This window comes from Myxine glutinosa, chromosome 11 (assembly GCF_964187855.1).
Source record: "Myxine glutinosa chromosome 11, kmMyxGlut1.1, whole genome shotgun sequence".
Taxonomy (NCBI): Eukaryota; Metazoa; Chordata; class Myxini; order Myxiniformes; family Myxinidae; genus Myxine; species Myxine glutinosa.
Genome location: NC_136271.1, coordinates 123,869,700 through 123,891,206, shown reverse-complemented (window position 1 = coordinate 123,891,206; position 21,507 = coordinate 123,869,700). Strand labels below are relative to the sequence as shown.

Sequence of the window (21,507 nt, the reverse complement as noted above, 5' to 3'; positions counted from 1 at the left end):
GGACGCCGAACGGAGCCGTGTTGGACGGCAAACAATAAAAGACGTTGGACAGATAAGCTCACACCACATTTCACAATTACATGACGTGTTCTTTTCCTTAATTCATACTCCGTAGTCTCGTTTCTGAAATCTGTCGTGTGGGGATGTCCCGATGAGGATATTTATTACCGACGCATGCTTTTATTACCCTTTATTACCCTGTCCCGATTTTTCTTTGCAATAAACCCTTGTATTATTTTCCTTTCCCATTTAAACCTGTGCCCGGTTTAATTAATTTCCTTGCAGGATCGAAGCTGCAGTCGGCGCACAAGGTAAGCTTTTTGCGCAGCTTCCATTTTCCTTCTTCCTCCCGTGCGACATAGTAAAATCCGTGTTTGGTTGTTGCCTCCGAATAAACCGTTTAGGCCAATCCGCGATCTTGTGGTGTCAACAGGGTGTCGTGCCAATATATATATATATATATATATATATATATATATATATATAATATATATATATATATAAATATATATATATATATACAGTGGAACCTTGACTTACGAGTGCCCCAACTTACGAGTTTTTCGAGATACGAGCCGTCGCTTGGGCGGTTTATTGCTTTGAGATGCGAGGCGAGAGCCGAGTTACGAGCTTTCGCCATCCGGTCACGTGGTTATCTTGCCGTTCAAGTACAGTACGTATCTCTGTCGTATAGCGCTGCGTTTTTGTTTTCGCATTTTGGTTATTTCGAGTTTACGCCGCCAGGTAGGTTCTGGTCACGTGGTTATCTTGCCGTTCAAGTACAGTACGTATCTCTGTCGTATAGCGCTGCGTTTTTGTTTTCGCATTTTGGTTATTTCGGAAAATTTCATGTTCATGTCGAACATTTCATGTTCATGTTCATGTTTTCATGTTCATGCCATGCCAGGCCACAACTTGTTCAGAGTGCCGGCGATAGCTCGCCTTCTCTTTGTGGAAAACACGGTGAGATCCTTAACATCCAACAACTAATGGGACGCAAACGGGGCGCCCAGTTTAGCGGTACACACATTGATGAATCACCCTGCCTGTGATTCACCCATGACAGGTTATAGCTGGGTCGGGATTCAAACCCAGGCTGGACAGTTTAGACTTTAGAGTCAAGTGTGCGTACCTCCAGTCCAGGCCATCCTGCCAACTTGTATGCTGCATACAGGTGAAATATAAAGCGCGAGATATTTTTATATATACTGTATATTAAAAAAAAATTGGTGTGGTTTTTGGCGGGCTGGAACGGATTAATAGCATTTCAATGCATTTCAATGGGGAAATTTGATTTGAGATACGAGCAATTTGAGTTACGAGCTCGGTCACGGAACGAATTAAACTCGTAAGTCAAGGTTCCACTGTATATATATATATATATATATATATATATATATATATATATATATATATATAGACACACACACACAGACTTGGCATTTAATATGGAATTTTTTTTTTTCTTGACTTGGGTTTACTTTCTTAACTCAGTATATCAATCTGGTGAGTTTCTTTTACACTTTGGTGATTTATTTGTTAGAAGAACCATGTCACTGATTGTCTGTCGCAGCAAGAAGTCAACAACAGGATTATATCACAGGTGGCATGGCAAAATGTACGGACAGGTGCATTTGATGATTGGCTTCACAGTCGGGTATACAAGGGTTGTTGCGTTCTGTATTAGTGGAAAACAACTGCTGCACGTCTCCAAAAGTTATTGCCGCTTCTTCTGGAGATGGTCCGTCAACTCGACAATGCTGTTTGTCATGGAGTGGTGGCTTTACGATATTACGGCATGAAACAGCGTGCTATTGCTCGGCAGTATGGCATCACTCAAGGTCAGGTGTCAAAGATCCTGAAACGAAATGCTCAGAGGGGTGTCCTTACTCCAATACCGAGGCCAGGACGTCCCCGCAGAACCACAAGGAGGGATGATCGCCAGCTGCACCGGTTAGTCCGCAATGGCCGTACCAAGTCAGCTAATCGGCTTAGGGCTGAGTGGCAGCAACTGACAAATGTGCCTGTATCCAGAATGATAGTCAACCAACGACTGGTTCAAGCAGGCTATCGTGCCAGGCGTCCCCTGAGAAAGCCACGCCTGACCAGACAACACCACCAGCGCCGATTGCAGTGGGCCAGAGAGCACCGTCGGTGGCAGCCAGGACACTGGAATCACGTGATCCTCAGTGACGAGTCTAGATTTCTGGTCTATCGTCAAGATTGCCGCGTCCGAGTGCGCAGACAAGTGCATGAAGCCTACAACAAAGATTGTATAGTGCCAAAAGTCCAAGCTGGAGGTGGTGGGGTGACCGTTTGGGCTGCTTTTCATGCAGGGGGCAAAACTGACCTGGTTGTTCTGAATGGAAACCTGAACCAGTTCAAGTACAGGGCCATTCTGGAAGAAACATTGCTTCCATTTGCTCGTGCAGCCTTTCGAGGAAACTTTGTCTTCCAAGATGACAATGCATGGCCTCATCGTGCTCGCATGATCCAACACTTTCTTGCTGACCGTGGTGTAGAGCATATGGAGTGGCCTGCCATGTCCCCAGATATGAATCCGATAGAGAACTTGTGGGCAGAATTAACGTGTCAAATCGACCACTTGGACCAGCAGCCGACCTCTGTGCGTGAATTGCAGCAGGCTATTGTCCCTGCATGGCAAGCGATTCCTGTCCAAACCTTGGCAAATCTCGTGAACAGCATGCCTCGACGTGTACGTGCTCTCCTGAATGCTCGTGGGGGTTACACGAAGTACTGAACTGTAATTTTACTGTCCGTAATCCCAGTCGTAATTTAACTTTTGTTTTTGTTAAAAAAAAATTTGGCTAATGTGCAAAATAAAGAAATACTTCTGGAAAACGTACAGAACTTTAACACAGTGCTGTCCATGAATTGAGTTCGATATCAGTTTACATCACTTTCAAGGATCAATTTATTTGTTTTGAAATGTCAAATGTGGTTTTTGTTTCCTTTAAAGGTCACATTAACAAAATCTAGAATAATTTCAACATAATTCCAATGAACTTTTGGTTCTAAGACATCTTGAAAAGTAAGTTCACCCCCACAAAAAAAATATTCCATATTAAATGCCAAGTCTGTATATACCCTCATTCATATACCTCATTCATACCCCCCCCCCCCCCCCATCCCTCTTCATTCTTGCCTCCTCCGTCTTCTTTCCTGCCTTCCCCGTCTTCATGCTTGCCTCCTGCGTCTTCATGCTTGCCTCCTGCGTCTTCATTCTTGCCTCCTCCGTCTTCATTCTTTCCGCCTCCGTCTTCATTCTTGCCGCCTCCGTCTTCATTCTTGCCGCCTCCGTCTTCATTCTTGCCTCCTCCGTCTTCATTCTTGCCTCCTCCGTCTTCATTCTTGCCTCCTCCGTCTTCATTCTTGCCTCCTCCGTCTTCATTCTTGCCTCCTCCGTCTTCATTCTTGCCTCCTCCGTCTTCATGCTTGCCTCCTGCGTCGTCATTTTTGCCTCCTCCGTCTTCATTCTTGCCTCCTCCGTCTTCATTATTGCCGCCTCCGTCTTCATTATTGCCGCCTCCGTCTTCATTATTGCCGCCTCCGTCTTCATTATTGCCGCCTCCGTCTTCATTCTTGCCTCCTCCGTCTTCATTATTGCCGCCTCCGTCTTCATTATTGCCGCCTCCGTCTTCATTCTTCCCTCCTCCGTCTTCATTCTTGCCTCCTCCGTCTTCATTCTTGCCTCCTCCGTCTTCATTCTTGCCTCCTCCGTCTTCATTCTTGCCTCCTCCGTCTTCATGCTTGCCTCCTGCGTCGTCATTCTTGCCTCCTCCGTCGTCATTCTTGCCTCCTCCGTCTTCATTCTTGCCTCCTCCGTCTTCATTCATATCCCTCCATTCCTCTTCATTCATATCCCTCCATTCCTCTTCATTCATATCCCTCCATTCCTCTTCATTCATATCCCTCCATTCCTCTTCATTCATATCCCTCCATTCCTCTTCATTCATATCCCTCCATTCCTCTTCATTCATATCCCTCCATTCCTCTTCATTCATATCCCTCCATTCCTTTTCATTCATATCCCTCCATTCCTCTTCATTCAATCCCTCCATTCCTCTTCATTCATATCCCTCCATTCCTCTTCATTCATGCCCCATTGCTCGAAATCTCTCCTCCTCCCCGCCCTTACCTTTTTCCCTCTCAGATTGAAATTGTTTGAGTATAAAATGGGTGCATTTAATATATTTTGAACCCCAATCATTGTCACCAGTGTGGTGGCCCAAAAACACAAAAGTTTGAATTGTCATTCACAAGGCTGACCCTTGTTCCATATCACAACAGAAGTCTCCATGCAAAAATGAGAAAGATGCACAATCCGAATTGGAAAGAAAAATCCCCCATCGAAAACCATGATGTTTTCTAACCCCGTTAATCCACCACCTCTTCAAATTACCTGTTTCTTTCCTGAAAGTCCATGTAGTGTGCATCTTGTTTATCCCGCGTATCCCACCCCAACCCTCTCTCCCCCCAAGATCTCCCGATGTCCCAGTTCTTTACTGTTGATGTGCTTCCCTCTACCACCCCTTTTGTCTCCTGCTCCCTTTATTATATGTTCTATATGTTAGCTCTTATACGAGCCTCGACTTAGTGTACAAAAAAAAAGATCCGAAAATATTTAGAGGTCTCAGCCATATGTACATTTTTCATCTTCAAAATAAAATGACCCCCCCCCAATCCCTCCTAATATTTTTTTCTTTATTACTGCTGGACATTGAAAACATCTCTGCCTACTACATTGTATTTGATGGGGGGGAAGAGAGAAATGAAAATCCATCCAGGCCCACCCCTATACCAGCCTAGTAACAGTCAGTAGCAGTTAACAGAACTACTACTGCTATGTAATGGTGAACTGAAATGTCATGGTGCAACTGTCACATGTTGCTTGCATGTTTTTCCTTCTTTTTTTTTTCTTTTTTACATTTATTTATTAATTATGAAGTTACATAATACAATTATATCTACTTAGGCATACATCAAGAGGCAATACACAATTGATTCGTTATTGCACAATGTCTTAGGTACGCACGACACAATCATACAATCATTTTAAGGTTGAAAACATAAAAGTATTACGTTTGAAAATTAATAGGTAGGATAATACAGTAATTCTAATTGAGGATAATGATATGAAAAATGTGTAAATTGTTTGGACCTCTAAACATGGCTCCTATCTGTCGAATTGTTTGCATACATGGTGCTGTTGTCATGTGTAATGAAGCCAGTCTTACTGAGCAGCATATTTTCAACATTTCTTCCCCCCCTCCTCCCCCCATCTTTTTGGGCCACCCTAATCACCAGCTGAATGTCTGTCTGTTCTAGATGGCGTTCTTCAGAACAATGTCTGATACCATAATTCGCCCATATATTCTGGGCCCCAATGTTTATGTGCTGCCGGGTGTGGCCTTGGTGTTGTACTTCTTTGCCAAGCTCTCTTTAGGAGGTAAGAGTATGCAGCTCAAGCCAGTAAATAAGAATTTTTAAAATACGATTCACAACCTTTACCCTACCACTGGATGTGTTGTTGATTGTAAGGTGAATGGGAGTCTTGCGTCGTACTCGGACACAAGTCATTTGGGAGGTATGCAAATGAGATGACATCGTAGGGATGCCTCACATGGAGCTGATACTTAGGCAAGAGTTGTTGTACACAAATGATGTTTAATTTTGTTATTATACAATAATCCTGACCTTTCTTCTTTATTCTTTGGCACTGTGAGCTGTGCCTACCCTCTTAAAAATTTCAACTCGTTATGCATTAATAATATACGGGGTGGTGAACACAACAAATGCATCGTTCTTACTTCCCAAATCGTTTTGTGTATACACAAGTCGCTGGTGTACCAATGCAAACTAGAGTTCATAGAACACCTTACCCCACTCAATCTTGAGAAAAAGGACACAGGAAGGGTCTTTTAAACTCTTGCTTTGCATTTTGCACTAAGGAAACAGCGTGAGGCATCGCCATATTTGTTGGAATTCTGAATCTCACTGTTACACTGCGCTCAGGGTGAGACGGAATGAATATTTTTTTACAAGTACTGCTAAACGGGAGGTTGTTGGAAGAGACAAAAAGGCGATTTGTGTTCTACTAGTGCAGCAGCAGATAAACAGATAAACAGCAGATAAACAGATAAACACAAAAATAAACAGCAGATAAACAGCAGCAGATAAACACAAAAATTGTGCATTTTATGAGAAAAGCATGAAATTTTTAACATAGTTAGTGCATACCATAAGGTTTATTTTCAGATGTGGAGGGAAGTCAGATTTGACCTCTGAGAACCGTGAGAGGTCAAATCCAAAATGGCCGCCAGTCCACCGAGTCTAATGTTCAAACGCGCTGAATTTTGGAACCACATAGTGTAGAAAAACATCATAGGTGTCATTTCCAACTAAATTGGGGATGCCCAGAGGTGAATGATGCTTTCAATGAACTCCTAGGCATGCCAAGTGAGGTCAGTGAAGGCTCAATGTTACTGCTAGAGTGATTTGTGGTGCTGATGTACGATAGAACCAGTGAGAGCACGGAAGTGAATGATGCCAGGAAACAGCTCTTCACACAGAAGTGTAGAACTCTAGAGAACATTCCTCCAACCCAAGCAACACTCAAGCAGCACATGAAGCGCACTTGCTACCAGGCCAACTGTTGTAACCAGGCATTGGTCATGGATCCAGAGATGCCAGACCCACCTGACTGGGGCTGGACAAAGGAGACAACTGGGTGGCAGCCTCTTTGGGCCACTCTTCCTGAAGCATCAAAATCGTGCCATGAATTGATCGACTGTGGCTGCAAGAAAGGGTGCACTGGACGCTGCCTGCAAGTGTGCCAAAGCTGCATTCACGACGCTTGAATGAGGACGCTTGCCTCATCTCCATCTCATCTGCTCCATCATTTGAACACTTGGCTTTTAAACTCTCTGGTCACAGTCAGTCATGGCTGTTGTCTACCGCCCTCCTAAACCACACCCATCATTCCTGTCTGACTTCTCCTACTTTCTGACCCAGCTCTGTTCCCTCGCCCCCTCAATCCTCCTCCTCGGTGATTTCAATATCCACATGGACTCCACTGACTCCACAATAACCACTGACTTCACTGATTTACTCACCTGCTTTAACCTCACTCAACATGTCAACTTTCCTACCCATAACCGTGGTCACATTCTCGACCTTGTCTGCTCTACTGGACTAATTTTGCACCATCTCTCTAGCTTTGACCTCACCCTCTCTGACCACTTAGCCATCACTATGACCATCAACATCCCCACCCCAGCACCAAGGCATTATCGCACTATCAACTTCCGTAAGCTAAACGCTCTTTCACCTACCTCATTCTCATCCACCCTCTCTGAAAAAATGTCCACTTCTCCCTTCGTTGACCTCCACACCCCTTCTGACCTCACTGACTACAACAACCACACTCTCTCCTCCTGCCTTGACCAGCTTGCGCCTATAAAAACCAAAACAGTTTCTTTCACACATTCTGCTCCCTGGTTTACCCCTGAACTCCGCCTGATGAAAACTCGTGCTCGCCAACTTGAAAGACTCCGCAATAAAACAGGTTTCACAATTCACTCCCAAGCCTACAAGGACCACCTACAACACTACAAAGATGCCCTCTCCCGCGCCCGCTCCGCCTACTACTCTCAAATTATCCACTCTGGCTCCGGAAACCCAAAAGCACTCTTCTCTACAATAAACAAACTCCTCAGCCCCCTGAACACCACCACCCAGTCATTCACAGTAGACAACTGCATCTCCTTCCTTTCATTCTTCCAATGCAAAATTGACAACATCTACAACAGCTTAACCACCACCGCACCCGCTCCCCCTCAAACCACCTGCCCCCCCCCCCCCTTATCCTGCCAACCCCTGTCTCAATTCTCCCCAGTCTCCCCTACTGACCTCTCTGAACTCCTCATAGGAATGAAAACTGCCACCTGCACTCTTGACCCCATCCCCTCCAGCTTTGTCAAGGCCTCCCTTCCTGCTCTCTCTCCACTTATCACTGCAACAATAAACTCCTCCCTGTCTACAGGCATCGTCCCACCATCCCTCAAAATTGCTGCTGTTACCCCCATTCTGAAAAAAACCTGGACTCAACCCTGACACCCTAAATAACTTCAGACCCATCTCCAACCTACCCTTTCTGTCAAAAGTTTTTGAACGCGCTGTAGCCACTCAACTCAAACATCACCTCTCTGCCAATAACCTGGATGAAACATTCCAAGCCGGATTCCGCTCCAACCACAGTACTGAAACTGCTCTCCTCAAAATCACCAACGACCTTCTCCTCTCCTCTGACGCTGGCAACCTCAACATTCTCATCCTCCTCGGCCTCAGCGCCGCCTTTGACACCATCAATCACACCATCCTCCTCACCCGACTTGAAACCACCTTTAACATTACCGGCACTGCCCTCTCTTGGATCAAATCATACCTCTCTGACAGACGCCAGTTCATCTCAATCAATAACTGCAAATCCTCCACTACTCCCCTCCCCCAAGGTGGCCCCCAAGGTTCAGTTCTTGGCCCCCTCCTCTTCATCCTGTACCTGGCCCCCCTTGGTCACTTAATCCGCCGTCATGGTCTCCAATTCCACTGCTTCGCCGATGACATCCAGCTTTTCATCTCCACCAAGTCCATCTCCACCGCCACCCACTCTATCCTGACAAACTGCATCACTGAAATAAAATCCTGGCTTCAAATCAACTTCCTCAATCTTACCTATGATAAATCTGAAATAATCATCATTGGCCCAAAAACGCTCACCAAATCCACCCATAACTTTGCCCTCAACATCGACGGTTTCCCATTATCCACCTCCCCTCACATCCGGAATCTTGACATCATCTTTGACCAAACCCTTTCCTTCGACAAATACACTAAACACATCACAAAGACAGCCTTCTTTCACCTGAAAAACATCGCCCGTCTCTGTCCATCCCTCTCCTCCACGGCTGCAGAAACCCTCATCCACGCCTTCATCACCTCCCGTCTGGACTACTGCAACAGCCTCCTCTATGGTTCACCCTCAATAATCACCAATAAACTCCAATACATTCAGAACTCCGCTGCCCGTCTACTCACCCATTCCCGGACCCGTGACCACATCACCCCCGTCCTTTACAAGCTTCACTGGCTCCCCATCCCCCAGAGAATCCAGTACAAAATCCTCCTCTTGACCTACAAAGCCCTCCATAACCTGGCCCCATCCTACCTGGCTGACCTCCTCTCCAGACACACTCCCACCCGCAACCTCCGCTCTGCTGGTGCCAACCTCCTGACCCCCCCCCCCCCCTCCCTCATCCGGACCAAATTCAGATCCTGGGGGGACAGGGCCTTCTCCATTGGTGCTCCCACCCTCTGGAACGCACTACCTCACACCATCAGAGACTCCTCCTCACTCACCACATTCAAAACATCACTCAAGACCCACCTGTTCAACACTGCATTCAACATTTAACCCACAGCATTTAACCCCTGACTATCGCTTCTCCTCCTTCCTTTTGCTTTGATTATTTCCCTCTTGATTTTTGTCTTTTTGCACTTGTTTTTTGTACTCTGTCAAAGCGTCTTTGGGCTTGAAAAGCGCTATATAAAATACATGTATTATTATTATTATTATTCAAGTGCACTGCACTGTGCTTCTGTTCTGGAGACTGTTAGATTTAGATCATTACCAATTTTCATCATTGCACTTGATTTAATGTAAGCTTTGGTGGACATACTTGGTCAACTAGTTATTTTTTCAGAGGTTATTGCATCATTCCTGGCAGTGTAAACACTTTTTTTTCATCATTTCTGGTCTTTGGGTGTTCTGTACCTATCCCTGTACCTGAAAAAATTAAGTTTTTAAAGTTCAAATGAACTTTTTCCAATAGCAGTTCCAACTGCAGTATCATAAAAAATAGATATTTAACGTAATTTGACCTTGACCGTGACCTAAATGCATGTCCTTGAGTTCTGGCGATCTCAAAAGTATCACCAAATGAATGGGCATCCCCAATTTAGTTGGAAATGACACCTGTAAGCGTGTTTGAACATTAGACCCGGTGGACTGGTGGCCATTTTGTATTTGACCTCTCACGGTCTTCAGAGGTCAAATCTGACTTCTCTCCACATCTGAAAATAAACCTTATGGTATATACTAACTATGCTAGAAATTTCATGCTTTTCTCAAAAAATGCACAATTTGTTAAAATATGAGAGCTTATCCGCTGTACTATACACTTGTCAAGTATATAACTCGATTGAAATGTTAAAATTAAGGGTTTAAAGGATGTAGAAAAAAAGGAAACTTTTTTTTCAGTCATTTACTGTCGTTGATGCGGCGTCTTTTACACCACTAACACTTGCATTGGTTATTCGTGGCTGTTGTTTGTGTCCTTTATGATGGCCCTAAAAACGGAAAGTTTCGTCTTTGGAATGATATCCCATTTTGTTTGATTGGCAGACAGAGTTTTTAAAAATATTACTTTGATCCTTTTGCGCATGCAAGATTGGGATGAAATTCCATACAATTTACCAAATTCAGAGCCAAAGTACGACTAAACTGTCGGTTCCTGTTCACAATCTAACATTAAATTGAAATCAAGTAGTTATTCATCAATTACTGACATTAACAGACAGTTAGACAGAAGTGAATCAATTGCTTCACCCCACTTTTTGCTTCGCACGCACTGTAATAAAACTAGATGATATTCATTGACTACTTACTCTGCGCAGTCAACTTGGTGTGAGCCAACTCTTCTGTTTGGCTGCCGATCGTGAGCAATGACATCAATTTATATTCTCTAATGTAATTGTTGCATAGATCATGCTCAATAAATTTCAAACTGATCAGACAAAGTGTTGTCCTGTCAAATTATGACGTCATGAGAATGACATTACACAAATAAATAAGTCTGCCTCTAAGAAACGGAGTCCTGTTCAGATGTTGAAGATTATTCTTCTCTCAACAGTTGCTTCAACGATATAAAGGATTGATTCGTCCTTGTATAGAGTACTGCTCTCGCATCTGGGGAGGTTGTAGCTCCACATACTTACTGGACAGAATTTAATCCAAAGTAAACCGATTTATCAACTCTCCCAATCTGACCTCAAAACTCGACCCGCTTGAATTGCGTCGCACAGTTGGCTCTTGAACTCTTTTCTACAGATATTACTGATATCTACAGACGAGAACTTGCTGCTTGTGTACCTCCGCCATTAGCGAGACCACGGAATACTCGACAAGCCACTATGTCACATGATTATTGTGTGGCTATTGGTAACTGAAGGGTGGGCCGTTGTGATGTTTTTCTTCCTACCCACTGCCAAACTCTGGAACTCTTTACCAGCTCATGCATTTTGTCTTTTCTTTGTATACAACTAGGGCATGCCCGTACTATATATATATCTAAAATTATATCCCCCCCCCATCTATTTACATGAAATGGTTTGGTTCATGAAATGTTTTGGTCCATTCGCAACGCCAAAGCGAACGGCGAACGCTTTACATGAAATGGTTTGGTCCATGAAATGTTTTGGTCCATTCGCAACGCCAAAGCGAACGGCGAACGGCTTGCGAGTACAGTGACAATCCCCCCCCCCCCCCCCCCCTCTATTTACATGAAATGGTTTTAATTAGTTTTAAAACATAGTTTAACGCCAACATAGCGGCAACATAGTTTGCCAACGTGAAATAAATGAATACGCTCTCAAATGTGCCGTCCGAGGCAGAGTGTGTTCGCCACGTTCGGCACACGCGATAGCTCGCTGCTCTCTGATTGGTTGAATCGTTTTTTGGACATAGCTCGGTAAGTAATTGTCCGATTAATATGAAACCTTGAAAAGGCACATCCTCGGGTCCCCAGCAATATACCTGGCAAGTTTAAAGTATATCGGACCCGTGGTTGTCGAGAAACAGCGGTCACAGACAAACAAACAAACAAACAAACAAACACACATACAGAGATTACTGGAATTATAGATAGATATTGAGGCTCGTGTAAGAGCTAACATAATCACAAAAAAACAAACGGACACATAAAAAAACATATAATAAATGGAGCGGTAGATAAGATTGGGAGAAAGAGGGAAGCACACAAGTACAACAGTACAGTAGTAGAGAACAGGGACATCGGGAGATCTGTGGGAGTGAGGAGACTTGGGGAGAGGATGCATGGGAAGGGTGTGTGTGTGGGGGGGGGGGGGGGGGGGGGTGAAAAACACATGGACACTGCTAGGACTTCAAGGAAAGAAGTCTGTATTTCAAAAAAGTGGATCTGGTGTGAAATAAATGGGGGTAGAAAAGATAAAGGTTTTGGATGGGGGAAGATAAGAGATGGTGGTGAACAGCTGTTTTAAAGACCTGGAGGGAGGAGTGGGATTGTAGAGAGTGAGGGAGTCTGTTCCAGAGGCGGAAGAAAAGAGGAATGAAAGATTGAAGATGAGCAAAGAGTCTTGATTTTGGCAGTTTCACCAGAAGAGGGTTGCTGGCAGATCTTGTGTGACCTGTAGGAATATTTGGGGGACAGAGCACAGACAGAGCTGGGAGAGCTTCTTTTTTTCTTTTCTTTTTTTGTATACAAGATCGAGGCTCATGAAAGAACCAACATTAATCACACAAAAAGTCAAACCGACACATAAGACGCAAAATAAGGGGAGCAGTAGACAAGATGGGGAGAGAGGGGGAAGGACACGAACACAACATTTGAGAGCAGAGACATCGAGGGAACTGTGGGAGGGAGAGGGCTTGGGGGGAGGTGGGAGAGGTATAAAACACATGGACACTGCATGGCTTCCAGGAAAGAAGTTGGAATTTCAAAAAAGTGGATCTGGGGTGAATTAGCGGGGGTAGAAAAGATCAAGGTTTTGGATGGGGATCTGCTAGGCTGGAGAGGAGTCAGTTGAAGACAGAGTCCACCAAACTGCCTGTGGTGAGTGAGTGAAAGGCCCTCAGAGTTAGCTTAACACTTACGACCTAACTTAAGACTTACGACTTGACACTTACAAGTTAGTTACTCAGATTTCCAAACACTCACGACCTTTCCCTTTACAAAAAGCAGATTTTTTTTTTACTTCAAAAACTCTTAGGCTATTCTCTTTCTTCACTTTTCTTTCAATGCAGTTATTTTATTTAAGGCCTGGCCTCTGAGGACAATATAGTCCATGACTGGAGCCTTAAACATAAAAAAACCTCAAAGGTCGGACGTCCTATTGGTAAAAAAAATAAAAATAAAAAAAAGCTGTTACTGCACTAACTTGTGAACCAGTGATGGGATTTGGACCAAACTTGGTATAAGTACATATTATGATGCAAAGACAAACTTAGATTTTGGTGGTGAGAGGTCATGTCAGGTAAAATTGTGATATTTGAGAACAGCTGAAGGGATTTAAATCAAACTTGGTAGAAGTATAATGACGTAAAAATGTGGGCTGAGGCATGTCGCGACGTAAAATTGTCTAGTTTTTACTCTACTAGGGCATGCCCGTACTATATATATATCTAAAATTATATCCCCCCCCCCCCCCCTCTATTTACATGAAATGGTTTGGTCCATTCGCAAAGCCAAAGCGGACGGCTTGCGAGTACGGTGACAATCCCCCCCCTCTATTTACATGAAATGGTTTGGTCCAAAGCGAACGGCTTGCGAGTACGGTGACAATCCCCCCCCCCCCCCCTCTATTTACATGGAATGGTTTGGTCCAAAGCGAACGGCTTGCGAGTACGGTGACAATCCCCCCCCCTCTATTTACATGAAATGGTTTGGTCCAAAGCGAACGGCTTGCCGAGTTTGGTAAAGAAATCGCCATAGCTCGGTAACTACTTGTCCGATTAATTTAAAACCTTGAAAAGGCACATCCTCGGGTCCCCAGCAATATACCTGGCAAGTTTCAAGTATATCGGACCGGTAGTTGTCGAGAAACAGCGGTCGCATACACACACGCATACACACACACAAGACACACACACACACAGACACACACACAGACACACACACAGAGATTACTGGAATTATAGATAGATGATGGACTTGACTTTCAGAATTGCTTATTTAAATGGATTTTGCATACTTGTCACTTGTTGTTAACTCATATTCTGTTTTTATTCTCAGGAAAGAAAAAGGCAATCAAGGACGGTGAGTGCATACTCTTTTTCATGTGTTCTGCTAACGAACTGAGCTGCATGAAAAATATTGAATGAATTGGCAAGTTGGTGTCATTCATGTATGTTAAGGGGCCTATCTAGTTACCAAATCTGCATAACTAGAAACATTTGACCTTTCCTCCCACCTCTCGCTCCCCTGAAGGCCTCATACTCCCATGAAGGCCCCTCTGCTTACTCCATTGTCTAATCTCCCTCCCTTAAAAATGGAATTGCCACTTGCAAAATGCATAATCCCTTGTAAAAAATAATTTGTATACGTGGGTCAGAATTTTGAACGAGGTACATTTGGGCCTCCCAGGGGTCAATTTTATTTTTTTGGGAATAGCTAAAAATCACCTTGATATCCTTAAAGCCCTAAGCCTGGGCTATCAAACGCAGCCAAACTGACACCGATCGGCCCAGAGGTTCCGTTTTTATTCATGGTCAAAGTTTCCCTTCCTTGTTAGCATAACGTAAGAGACCAAAATAAGATATCTGAATTCCTTCCTCTTCTTCCCGAAGATGCTGGTTCGGCTAGTTTTGCGTACTTAACGCACCAGGAGCGTCCCGATCTTTTGAAATGGCATAGAATTCAAGCTAATGTGATGGTCTGATGGTATATTTCACTTCGATATGCACTTACCTGGCTTACAGGGAGCATGACGTGCGTAACGTAAGAGACCGTTATGGTTTCTAAATTCACACTCAAGCTTGTTGTGTCTCAGAGAAACAAAGGAGGTCAATGATTTTTACAGAGTTAATACATACGTATAAGTGCTGTTTGTTGTGCCCTAAAGAAGAACGATGGAACACCCTGATATGTGTAAAACAGGGCTTATATAAATATCTCTTACGTTACGGTTTATCTGCTTCATCCTATATGAGGAGGAGCTGTGACTCAGGAACTGACATGAGTAACACAAAAACACATTCAGTAGAGTAGTTATATAGATCTACTTTTATTCCAGCTGTGAAAAGTATCTGAAAAAGGCTTTTATAATGAATGCATGGCTTTGAAGGGTAACGAAATACTAAAAAAAATGCCCTTTTTCACCATTTTTTGAGGTTCAGAGGCTTATAACATGTAGATAATTGATAAAAAGTATATAAAACTATACATTTTCTGAAAGCCGTGATTGAGTTCTACAAGCTGACACCTAAATGTACTAATTCAGAACATTTGGGACAAAGTTATATCTATCTATAATTCCATTAATCTCTGTGTGTATGTGTGTTTGTATGTGTGTATGTGTGTATGTGTGTATGTGTGTATGTTTGTCTGTGACCGCTGTTTCTCGACAACTACCGGTCCGATATACTTTAAACTTGCCAGGTATATTGCTGGGGACCCGAGGATGTGCCTTTTCAAGGTTTCATATTAATCGGAGAAGTAGTTACCGAGCTATGGCGATTTCTTTACCAAACACTGCAAGCCGTTCGCTTTGGACCAAACCATTGCATGTAAATAGAGGGGGGGGGTTCTGTGGTCGTTGCGAATGGACCAAACCATTCATGTAAATAGAGGGGGGGGGGGGGGGGTTCTGTGGTCGTTACTGCCACGTGGTTTCAAAGTTTTTTTTTGTTGTTGTTGTTTGCACGCATGTTTTTTTGCACCCACGTACGGGCACGCCCTAGGATGTTTACACACACACACACCCCTACACAAATTTTTTTTTTTTTTTTTTTTTTGGCAAGGAACGGGCACCCACGTACGGGCACGTCCTAGTAGGTTTAAAGCAATCAATGTGTGTTTTTTGGGATTTGTACCTCGTTCAAAATTCTGACACATGTGCTTGTTCACACTTTCTCAATATCTTCTGATAATGCTGGTGATTGTAATTGTAGATAGACATTTGCTGTTCTTGGAATGCCCATTCTACTTATCAGTGGCTGCACCAGGATATGATCACGTCCAACAAAGCATGTAAATACTACATCTTCAGGGACTCACTCTATGTGCTTTAACAGGAACCTAATCCCATTTTGTTTTTTTCGCAGTGAAGGCGCTTCAATATTTGGCTATGTCCGTCCGTCCATCGAAAATGAAGAACCTTTCTCAACCACCGTCTTTAATCCTAAAGTGTAATTCTAGAGAGTTCTAAACTGTAATTCTAATTGTTCTAAAGGGTAAATCGCTCACCGCAGGCAGGTAGGTGGTCTTTCTGTCTTCTACCGACTCCTCTCCGGCCTTGCACCCCCAGCTCTCTCTGTGCTCTGTCCCCCAAATATTCCTACAGGTCGCACAAGATCTGCCAGCAACCCTCTGATGGTTAAACTGCCGAAATCTCGGCTCTCTGCTCACCTTCACTCTTTCATTCCTCTTTTCTCCCGCCTCTGGAACAAACTCCCTCACTCCCTTCAATCCCACTCCTCCCTCCAGGTCTTTAAAACAGCTGTTCACCACCATCTCTTATCTTCCCCCATCCAAAACCTTGATCTTTTCTACCCCCGCTAATTCACCCCAGATCCACCTTGTTTGAAATTCCAACTTCTTTCCTGGAAGTCCTGGCAGTGTCCATATGTTTTATACCTCTCCCACCGCCCCCTTCCCATGCCCCCCCCCCCCCCCCAAAGCCCTCGCCCTCTCTCAGATCTCTCGATGTCTCCATGTCTCTCGGTCCCTGCTCTCAAATGTTGTGTTTGTGTCCTTCCCCCTCTCTCCCCATCTTGTCTACCGCTCCCGATGTTATATGTTTTATGTGTCGGTTTGTCTTTCTGTGTGATTAATGTTCGCTCTTTCACGAGCCTCGATCTTGTATACAAAAAAAAAATCTGATGGGTTCTAAAGGGTAAATATGATGGGTTCTAAAGGGTAAATCTGATGGGTTCTAAAGTGTAATTCTAATGGGTTCTAAACCTTAATTCTAATGGGTTCTTAAGGGTAAATCTGATGGGTTCTAAAGGGTAAATATGATGGGTTCCAAAGGGTAAATCTGATGGGTTCTAAAGTGTAATTCTAATGGGTTCTAAACCTTAATTCTAATGGGTTTTAAAGGGTATATCTGATGGGTTCTAAAGTGTAATTCTCGAGGGTTCTAAAGGGTCATTGTAATGTGTTTTGTTTCTTTCTTCTATGGCAAAAGCCTAGAAACAAAGAACCACCTGGCTATGTCATTTTAAAAATGCTAAACTGAACCGCCCTTCGGACATGGGTGTGATTTTTTTTTCTTTTTCTCCAAGCACTGTGATCTTGACTTACATTTTTCATTGGCACAGCCATCATTGCTTGTGTGAGCTGCTGTTTTGTGTATAGTTGACAGATATATGATGTGATTTGATGTTATTCCACATGCATTGTGTACTATCTTTCAGTATTACTGTCAAATCTTTATTGCACAGTAATATGGCATAAAATAATTATCGCCACATTCCTTGAAGAAGAGAAAATAACGTGACTGGTGGGTGGGGGGGGCGGTTTGTATATACAGTCAACATTGGGGAATGCATGAAATACCTTATGTAACATTTTTTTGCATTTCACCCTACATCATTGCATTTGACCCATATAGTGAGGGTGATGATTTGAGGTCATTGGGGTCAAATTGGGGGAAAAAAACTCAAAATTTGATATTGGGTCAATACTAGTGGAACTTTTTACCATCGTTTAACTTTGCTCTAGGTGGAAGTGTGGGGGTTTGCGATGGCGCGCCATCGACTTGGCTCGAGATTTTGTCTAAGTCGACCCCAACTGTGATTCATTTGTGCGCTCAACCGTTCCATGGCAATCTGGTGACATTGTATTACATCTCGCAATTTTACACCTATATGTCCATCGCTTGTATGTGACAGAATATAAATAAATGGGAGCTTTTGAGCAACATTCAACAGGTGGCCATCATCCTCCAGAAATATCCGATTATCATCATGATCTGACAACAGTCTATTTTCATGGCATATTGTTTGAATGGAATTTGGCTGTTATTTGCTTGATGGATGTTTTTTTAATGCCTCCGCTGACGAAGTCGCCAGAGGCATTGTTTTTGTATTGTCCAGCCTCGTGCTTCCGTGATAGGTTTTCGTTACCGCGATAACTTGAATGGCTGAAGGGATTTAAATCAAACTTGAATCAAGTATGTACGACGATGCAAAGATGACCTGATTGGATTTTGGCGTCAAATATCAAATGTCAGAGGTCGTGTCAGGTAACCATGTGATACTTGAGAACAGCCGAAGGGATTTAAATAAAACTTGATACACAAGTATGTATAATGATGTAATAATGTGGGCAGGGGCATATTGGTTGACGTCAGAGAGCCATTCTAGTTTATTTTTTTATAATTGGTATCTGTAAATGAAAAGGGGGGGGGGGGGCAGGCATGACCCTTTTCACAATTTTTTTAATGAAAAATAAGTTGTTTTTACTTTGCCATGGTGCACCTGAAACTTGAACAAGCTATAATCATGCATGTTTAACAAAGTGGTGTGGTGTGGTGTACTTTTATACCTTCCACAAATGTAAAAAGAGAGATTGCACATGCACTTGTAACGGTTCCGTTATTGAGCAGAGGTAAGAAGGACTTACCAGCACATGTGAATAATTTGTTTGTAGTTCTTCAGACCCGTACCCTATCAGGATTGTTTAGTCCCGAAGGGGATGTGAGATGTGCGTGAGTGCGTGTGCGTGTATGTATTTTGGCTTTTAAAATGGGTTTCTCTGCAACCACTTGTCCGAATGACGCAAAACTTTAAACATTGGAGGGACTCCCCATGGAGAATACTTCATTGCTGACTCTGTCACAGGTCACATGGTATGGCAGCTATGTTGGATTAAAGGAAAAAATTTGAACCATCTTCACCAAAACTGTTCAATGAAAAAAACAAAAAACTTGGCATATGTCACCAACTCCCCATGGGGTATATAATGTGATAACGATGACGTCATTGGTGAAGTGGTGTTCCAGCCATAATTGATTGAATATAAATCTTTATCTGAAAAATCTGAAACTTCATGTATCTGATCTTCGACCCGACATGAGTGAAGAATTAAATTTATGATGTCATAACCCATACCAAGAAACTATTTGACATAATAGGGTGCATGGATGGTATGGGTATATGGGCCATAATAGTAGCATGTTCAGTTATCGATGGTATTTTGTTCAGAATGATAGTAATAATCAGGTGGTAATATGCCCCCTACTGAGTGTCGTGCTTATGTGCTGCTATTGATTTGTCTCGCATTGTTTCCTTAACTCCCCCCCCCCCCCCCCCTCCTGCACCCCCCAAAATCTCCCTATTTACAGACAAAGGACATCATTGAGTACAGGCAATGGAGGGGGACGACGTTTCATCTTGTGGCTGATCCATCACGAATGCTGAGCACTGTGCTAATGCCACGTTGATGTACATGTGAAAATTCTCTTTAAAAAAAAACGCATTTCCCATCACATGGAGATGGTGTGTGATTGTTGGTTTTGTACATAGCATACCGATAAGGAAGTTGCCCTTTCCATGTCCTGATATCAATTAAAAATGCAATGCTGGCTCCTCTTGTATGGTCATTTTATTTTATTTTGACAATATATTTATGGCCCTCGGTTTTGTTATTTCCATTGCACCATGTAAATGTGAAGGACAGGAGATGCTGTATTTTGGCGGTCTGTCCGTATGTAGTCGTGACAGGTGACTTTTGGGGGCAAGTTGTATTTCATTTTTAAATTTGGATTTGATGGAAAATTATATTGTGATACGTTGATATTTGCTCTGTGCACGAAGCGAAGAGCAGGGTTAAGCAAGTGGTTCATGTTCACTTGTCTACAATCGTCAGTTTGTGATCGAGGAACAACTTCATTTCAATTAATTTCTATTTTGACCGTACCTGTAGTTTAGCAGTAATTTGGCTCTGAATTTGACCCGATCACACATGTGCACAGAGAGGAGTGAGATAATATTTCTGCACTCTCTGCCTGGCAGTGAAACAAAATTGAAAATTGAACTTGCTATTTTTTAAAGACGTCATAAAGGACTCAGACAGGGACAAATAACTTGACGTGTTTGGCAGGATGGTGTAAAAGACACTGTGTCAACGCCTGTAAAATGGCGGTAAATTCCAGAATTTATGACTGTATTTGTACGGCGAACAATCTTTATCTGATTTAAATTAAATTATATGCTTAAAACTATAGAACATAAATCGCTGCCTTTGCACTTTGAAAACCCTTCCGTTTAGCAGTACTTGGACATGTTAAATAAGGTGGTGTATTCAGGTGATGTACCAGACTGCTACAGTAACGCTAAACCTCGTTTTTTTATTTTTATGTCAACATAAACAATCTTCAAAATCATTATTTTGTTTACATTTAAGCATATACTTCAACTCTATGTGGGATAACATGTTATATGAACCCTCTAGTTGTTTAAGCGATTCAATATCTATCTTCTATATATACACAAAGAATTAAGTTAAGCACCCCTACACAACGAATTAAGGTAAGCACCCCCTAATATATATTCTTTGTGTATATGTATACATTGGCATATATTCTAAGGTATGTGAGATCAAATAATGATTGGTATGACATTAGCAATTATCCATTGATGAAATTGAGTGATCAAAGTGAAAAAAAGTGATTGGTTGAGTCAGTGATCCGATCACGTGGGTCCTACATACGTTATTGACGCAAAGATCGCTAGAGGTCTTCTCAGAACAATGACTGTACGTTAGAAAACATAAACGTCATCCACACTGTCCGTGATGGACCTATAGCTCCATACTTAAATTGAGGTGAGAATATGCCTAAAATTCCCAAAAAATTTCACCTTAAATTATTCAGAATAAAATATTGAAAACGGCATGATTGTTATGTTTTTATGTGACCATAATATCACTTCTCCAGAAAATATAGCAATATCATGGGTATATTACACTGTTTTGACGACAACAAACTTGTAATGTGCGAGGTTGTAAAAAAACGGGGGGGGGGTGCTTAACTTAATTCTTTGTGTATATATATAAAAAAATTTGTCTGCACGCACTAATCTCCTGAACGGTGAAAGATAGGAGGAAACCTCTGAAACAAAAAATGTCGGGACGGGCCCCGGGAAGGTTTCAGGCTAGGTGGCGAGGCCGCTTCAGCCAAGCTGAGCCCATTTCGCAATTAAAAGCTGAGCTGAATTATAGTAGTCGATCTTCTACGGCCGCGAGTAAAAGCTGAATTATAGTAGTAAATTCATTCAAAAAGAACCCGGGCAACGCCGGGTGCTTTTGGCTAGTGTATATATATATATTTGTGCAGTGTCTGTGTTGTCTTGTCTACAATAACTATGAGAGAGGTGTTTCGCCAAGTTTCTCGAAGATAGCCTAACAGATCTTCATCAAACTTTCAATGGTTCGTCAGTGAATGCTG

General features: G+C 42.8%; 1 long non-coding RNA gene across 1 annotated transcript in view; it reads left to right on the top strand.

Annotated features, from left to right (window-relative positions):
• Window positions 1–19,646, top strand: part of LOC137436895 (uncharacterized) — a 32,740-nt gene extending 13,094 nt beyond the window's left edge. Inside the window, exons 2-4 of the long non-coding RNA XR_010986384.2 lie at window positions 5,350–5,470; window positions 14,130–14,153; window positions 19,405–19,646. This is a non-coding gene — a long non-coding RNA (uncharacterized LOC137436895). The remainder of the gene's footprint in view (window positions 1–5,349; window positions 5,471–14,129; window positions 14,154–19,404) is intronic.
• Window positions 19,647–21,507: the final 1,861 nt, after the last annotated feature.